The 7,366-nt window shown below is 43.8% G+C and overlaps 1 non-coding gene across 1 annotated transcript; it reads left to right on the plus strand.

The window, feature by feature from the left end:
• The first annotated feature begins 5,550 nt into the window (after positions 1-5,550).
• On the plus strand, positions 5,551-5,665 carry LOC138286228 (U5 spliceosomal RNA). The gene has a single exon (XR_011201894.1). It is a non-coding gene; the product is annotated as a U5 spliceosomal RNA (small nuclear RNA).
• Positions 5,666-7,366: the final 1,701 nt, after the last annotated feature.

Below are 7,366 nucleotides of genomic sequence, written 5' to 3' on the forward strand. Positions count from 1 at the left end.
GACATCTGCAGCCTCCGCATGAGTATGGGATTCAGAGTCTGGCCCATTTCACTCTCATTAACATTTCTGATCCAAAAGAGTCTATTCCAAATGTTCAGAATAGGTTATCAATCCAGATACATCTGTAATTTCCAAGAAACTAGTTTTACATATAGATCATGCACAAAAGAATACAATTACTGCTCCCTGACCGCAACTCTGCTGCCATAGCTCTATGACTGCCCAATCAGAAAACCACTTTTGGAATCCCTGTGCTAGTTTTGTGGGATTTGCTCTGGCTAATGATGGACATGATCTCTCAATAATTACATTTATTATACGATTGGTATCCCTCCAAGGTATGACAGGCGTGCTTGTCCAGTTCCTCAGCTTGAAGTTCCAGCACACCTGTTATGTTCAAGAGTGTTTCCTGCAAAAAGATTATCTGGGTACTTCTTTCTTTAGGTAAGAGTGTATTTTATGTTGTTTAGCAAAGGAACCCATTTCTCTAATGTTCCAGGTCAACAATGTGATTTTATTCGGAGAATTCATAATCCAGAAAGTGGAGGAGTCAGCTTGCAACTGTAACCTGTTTGGACTTATTTTGGAGCTTTTTAGGGTGTCTACTCTGCTACCCATAATCATCCTGCACTAAATACATGCATCTGTACATCTGAGTGAAAACACAACCAAACATATAAATCCCAACTCCCCATCCCCAAAACCAGGCACAAACTGCAAACAATCAAATAAACATCAGCCATAGTTTCGACAACATTTTGCCCCCTCATAGGTAAACCTGTCAGCAGGGAAGGGGGTAAAAAAATTCTGCAGTCAGCAGATCCAGCACTCTGTCAACCAGCCAATGTGACTTACATGGATGTCAGTACATCTTATTACACTTTGTTTTCTGATCCGCTATACCCTGAAACCCCAATTTTGAAAGCCCAGACTAAAATCACACTCTTTCCTCCTGTTTCTGTGAGGGAAAGTTCCTGGATATGTGGGGATCCATACACTTCCTACCACCCAGCATTCCCACACTTCTCCCAATAAAAAGAATACTCCGCTTGTGGCTAGGCTAGGCATACCTCCTGTGATACTAAAGGCCCCAAAACAACATGTGGACGTCAAATTTCTGGCATGAAAAATGTGTTTCTGCAATTTGGATAGTTGTTGAATGTGGACCTTGGTTTAGCTACTACCCAAGGAATTATACCAAACTGAGACATTTGTGACAACTAGGCACCCAGGGGAATCCGGGGTGGTTTTTCTGGTGTTAATCCCACTACATTTTCTTGCCCCCAATGCCTTGTAAACCCCTAACTTTGGCTTTAATCACACATTTTAGTACATTTCTTTGAGGGGAAAGTTCTGGAGTCTGTTAGGATCCACAAAATTCCTGCCACCCAGTGTTCCCAAATGCCTCCCGCTTTAGTGGGGTATTGTTTTTATGAGGAAAAGTGTAGGTAAGACTGATAGGCCAGTTATTGGCATATATTTCATTCTTATGAGACGCAGACCATTTTTATTTATAGAATTTCTCACTAGTCTCGAAATAGCAACTTATTTTCACAGAATTATAATAATGGTGAGCCGCATGTTTGTGTTGTAGGTTGTCTCAATGTCTACATACACTTTAGAGGAGATGTCACTCCTCATCTCTTCCAAGGGCTTTATTATAAAAAGTGTCCCGGGGGGCATAACAGGCGTGTGCGCCCGCTTTTTGTGCCCTCAGGACACTTTGGTTTAACAAACGAGGCTCCCCACGCTTGTGCGGCCCCTTCTGTAATATAGATAGAGCTGGAGCACATCTAATACCAACAATATCTCAAGAGAGTTGTTAGAAATTGGGTCTCTAGTTTGCAGGGTGTGTGCCCTGTCCAAGTAGAGACCACAATCCTAGTCAGAGTAAGTCAGATTCACAACCCAAATTAACATGTGCTTACCCCCTTGTAGTCTGGCACAGAGCAGGCAGGCTCAACTTGGAGGGCAACGTGTTAAGTATTTGTGCAGCTCCCACTCACAATACTACAGTGAAATACACCAGAAAAAGACTCAACACTGGGTTTCAAAAAATAGATGTTCTTTATCTAATTAACTTAAGATCAAATTGATATAGCAATCCCATAAATTAGTCAGGTATGCAAGTTATGGAAATCAGGCTACCCCAAGCGTGGTGATGTATGTCATGGGGGCAAGATGGGGGCTCCCCTCAGAGGGTCCGAGGAGAGTAGGAAGTCTTGGCGCCCAAGATCCCTATGGTGTAGAGGAAAAGGGTTTCCCCTCCACTACGTTGCTACCCTTGAGAGTGGCATTGTGTCTTTGTCTCCTGATAAAGGATAACGACAGGGCCCAGTCTCAGGGGAGCAGGAATATGGAGTGCGTTCTCACATTTGCTGTACATGTCAGGGCACAAGAGATTTGGTGGGTCTGACTGTGGCTGCCGAGGTCTGGAAATACCAGAGGTGAGGAAGAGGGGAGGCACCAAAGCATTTCTGCAAAGGCAGAGGGTTTACCCCGAGCCTGGATGTAGTCTCTAGTTTACAAGATCCTTACCCCGCGGGAGGCACCCGTGCACACCTACATGAGGGATTATGGGGCTGGTCCTGAAAGGTGGTCCTGAGCATCCAGCAGGCTTCTGGCTTGACAGAGGCTGGAATGTGCTGCTGCAGTATGGAGTTTTCCCCGTGTCCCCCGAAGTGAGTCCTGAGCACCCAGGCGCTTTGTTGGCTGTGGCTGACGGGGACATGACACCGGGTCATTGGTGGTCTGAAAATGATGCAGCGCTTGGGCAACTTGGTCACTGGCTGGCCTCCTGCCTTGGGGTCAGTGCAGTTAGCCAGGGGGCCGGGTGCTCTAGCACAGCCCTCTGAAAGGCAGGTGTCCCTAGGGCCCACAGTCTTGCGATCCACTTATGTGTAGGGTGCACAGGCTCCTGACAATATTGGGCACACTGACGCTGGAATCCAGGGAAAATCAGGCAGCCTGGGAGAATTTTCAATGATACCCGACACACTCTATGTTCCAGGCATCACAGCCCTTTTGGTTGCCGGTGTGGGTTCGAAATCGCAAGAGGCTCTTCATTGAACTTCTCCCCACAGCATCTGATCATACTCCTGGACTAGGATGCACCGTGAGTAGGAGAGGTGGTAATGCAAGGTCATTAATGTCACAGGGCCCTCCCAGGAAAAAACAGGGGCAAGCCCAATAAGCACTTGGACATCCTCTGGGTAAATGCAGGGAGGCAAACCCTGCTTCCCTTCTGCAGAGTAGGACCAGCGAGCAACAGAGCAACAGCAAAGTGGCACTCCTGCCTACAGTTCAGCACAAAGCAGCAGTAGGCAAACTCAGCAATGCAGTGCAGAGTGGCAGTCCCTCCGTGCAACCCAGCGGTCCATCTTCTTGGCAGAGTCCTTGTTCCAGAGGTGATCTGATTTGGTGGAGTTTGGGGTCCTGCATTTATACTTTGGTGCTCAGGTTCTGGAAGGTTGGGGAAATTTCCAGGCCTTCCTTGAAAGTCCCCAGGGTCCCTTCCTTGCCCTCCCGGGCTCCAGACACTACGCAAGGGGTATGCAGCCCTATGTGTAAGGAGAGGCACAGCCCTATTCAGAGGCAAGTGTCAGCTCCTCCCTCCCACCTAGTACAGGAAGACAAATCCGCCTGGTGATGGGCCATCAATATGCTAATGCCATGCCCAAGCTCCCTATGTTTGTGACTGTCTAGTGGGAATGCACAAAGGCCAGCTGTCATCTACCCCACCATGTATTCATGGACAGGCAGAGGCACAGGATGATTAAAGTAAGAAAACAACAACTTTCTAAAAGTGGCATTTTCAGACTTACAATTCAAAATCCAACCTCACAATAAGTTGCGATTTGAAATTCCAGGGACACCAAACTCAATATTTCTATCTCAGCCCATTGGGAAGTTATACTTAAAATATGTTTTAAGGCAACTCCAGTGCTATTCTGTGGGAGAGGTAGGCCTTGCAATAGTGAGAAATGAATTTATCAGTATTTCACTATCTGGGCATGTTAAACTTAAAAAGTACATGCCCAACCTTTTATGTACACTGCACCCTGCCCTTAGGGGTAACTAGAGCCTACCTTAGGGGTGACTTACATGTAATTGAAAGGTTTGGGCCTGGCAAATGGATGCACTTGCCAGGGCGAAAAGCAGCTTAAAATTGCCCACACATACTCTGCAGTGGCAAGCCTGAGTCATGTTTGAAACACTACTGTAGTGGGTGGCACAATCAGAGCTTCAGGCCCAGTAGTAGCATTTAATTTTAACCTGGCAAGTGGGTGCACTTGCCAGGTTGAAATGGCAGTTTAAAACTGCACACAAAGGCTTTACAGTGGCAGGCGTGGCCCCATGCAAATGGGGGAATCCCTTTGCTTATGTGCCCGCACCATATTATGGACACAGGCTCAAAGGCAAAGAAGCTGTCAGGAGGCGCACTGTTTCTTTGGTTTCTAACTGGGTGCTTTTATGCAGGGTTCGGTTTAGGGTTTGTATTCCACTTTGGTGCCATGGTGTTTTACAGTCTCCGATTGTGAAACTGGCCACCAGAGAAAAGCATACTTATTATGTTTCTAGCCTCTTTTGCAATCAATTGGATTGTTGCATTACGTACTGACAGCACACAGGTATATTTTTGCTGCATTGGTATGGTAATTTGTTAGGTCGAGCATGCAAGCGCTCTGGCCTGTTGTAATCTATTTGGGGCCTTTTAACCATGCCCTCTGCCCGCCCATCACTATCACTCGCTCATGGGCTTACCTTTAAAAAATCCTTTGTTATCATTGGTAAATGCTTTAAGTTTGTCCCTCCTTGGGGCAGTTTTGTTACCACCTTGGCCATCAACCATGTTACATGGATAATTGCACGTTTGCCGACATGTTTGACTGCAAGTGAACTTCTTTTCCCTTTTGTGTCTCTCCTTCGCGCTCATAGTCATGGCGGCCATGGCGGTTTGAATTGGCTTTCTTATGTCAGCTGTTTTACTTTTCATTTTCAATTTATGTGGCAAGGAAAGTCAAGTTAGAATTTTACAACACTAGTAGCTCTAACTCGTTCCTCTTTGTCAATACTTGTTTTGTTACAGCAGCTGATGGTACCTTGTAGGCTTCAAGTACAAAACACAGTACCTCATTCATTGCCTCAGAAAGAATAGAAATGAGACAACGAGCATGCTTTGATGTCGGCATTTAAAAATACTCTTCTTGGGTGACAACGGTCCTCACAAAAGCCCATGTAAGGCGCCATTCAAAATGGGCAGAGTTAAAGGAGCCAACATTCTGACTTGAGCTGGGAGACTATTGTGGTGCAGCCTTTTCCATCACTTGACCTTCAACTAATTTTACATACCCATAAGTCTGTGTCACTTCTGAGTCCTCCTATTTCTTTTTGTGGCAACAAGTGTTTTATCAATGTACCGGATTACAACAATTATTATAAATCGTTTGTATTTTAAAGGGTTTTCTAAGATGAACTTAGTAAACTAAATCACTGTGCCATTCTGTTAAATGGTGTTTCCAGGCACCACAGACTGCGGCTTTGAAACGTATTCTCAGGTTCTCTTCAAACCGAATAAGTGTTTCAACTTTTACTAAAGATTTCCATGGAGAGGAACATTTAAGAGTTTCACTCAATTTTTGGAAGCCCTGTCAAGTGAAGGGTTACCCTTATTGAGTACACAAAAGTATAAATATATAGTAGACAGATTGATTATTTGCTGGTTCCTCAAGTGCGACAATATTATTTTGTTATCTGTCTGCGTGCTTTTGAGGAGTGATTGTTACTGTGACACGCTTTTGGGGAGTGATTCTTACTGTGACGCGGTTAACCCATAGCCCTGTTCCATGACATATAAGAAGGACTTGTGCTGCACAAAAAAAATCCATATCATCCAAAATAATCCACTACCATGTGGGTAGCAGTGATATATAACAACAGGTAAGGGAGGATCAGTTGGTAAATGAAACATGTAACTGTATCCAATCTGGTAACAATAGATAAGGAAGGATCAGTTGGTAAATGAAACACGTAACTGTATCCAATCTGGTTTTTATTTCTGGATCGGATCTTGCTTCTCCTTTCTCATTGATTATTGAGATTTTATTCAAATCCCCTCTGTGACTTAATTGTAAAGATATGTTAAAGTACACATTTACAAAAATATATATATATACATATATATTATATATATGTAAATATATATAAGTGCATATATATTTTCATATATATATATATATATTTATACAATCTCACACACACACACACACATATATATATATATCATGCAATGGTCTAACAGCCGACTTTGAAACTGGTGAATAAAGTTTGAATCCAGCACAATTACCCTCCTGTGATCCTGGGAAAATCACGTTATCAACCCTTGCCTAAAAACCACAAGCAATAGCAAAGCAAATAGGTCGTACTTAGCAAGATCTATTGTCTTTGTCTATGCTATTTCTTAGCCATGTACAGCAGCTTGGCTGCTCTGCAAAAAAAGTGTTATGGCGTGGTCCATGCTGCTCCATCATAGCTCTTTTTTATTTTATTTTATTTTATTTGGAACCATTCTGCACATCAGCCACGCAGCTTTACAATATGGCAAAAAAGACTGACAAAGCCAATGAGTCTCGCAAAAGTGAGGCCTATTGGCTTTATCAATGCTTTGGGGAAAAAGCGATATGATGAGGCTAGCGCTGGACGTGTCTAACTTATTCATTAGTTCGAGCAAGCAAGTGTTCTGGCCTCTTGTAATCTATCTCTGGGCTTTTAATCGCGCCCACTGCATGCCCATCAGTATCACTCGTACGTGGGTTTGCCTTTCAAAAATCCTTTGTTATTATTGGTACATGCTTCACAGTTGTCCCTCCTTGGGCCGTTCTGTTAACGCCTTGGCCATCGACCCTGTTACATGGATAATAGCACATTTGCTAATACGTTTGACTGTGAGTGAACTTCCTTTTCCTTTTGTGTCTTTCCTTCACGCTCATGCTCATGGCGGCCATGGTGCTTTGAATCGGCTTCCTTATGTCAACTGTTTTACTTTTCATTTTCAATTTATGTGGCAAGAAAAGTCCAGTTAGGAATTTACAATGCTAATAGCTCTAACCTGAGCAAAAATGAGACCCAGTGCATTGCAAATGCTTGTCTATGTTTGTAGACATGCTATATGTGCTTCACCATTCCCATACTCTGTAACTACATTTGAGCATATACCAGATCCTGTGACTATTTAAATCATTTTTTTAAACCCTGAACTCAAGCGAGTACATTTGAACTACCTATTTCCTACATAGATTCTCTGGGGTGGGCAATGTTTCCTCATTCCAGCCTTGGCTCTCGTATCGGCCAGATTTGTTGTCAACAC

The sequence above is a fragment of the Pleurodeles waltl genome, chromosome 3_1, assembly GCF_031143425.1.
Source record: "Pleurodeles waltl isolate 20211129_DDA chromosome 3_1, aPleWal1.hap1.20221129, whole genome shotgun sequence".
Classification (NCBI taxonomy): Eukaryota; Metazoa; Chordata; class Amphibia; order Caudata; family Salamandridae; genus Pleurodeles; species Pleurodeles waltl.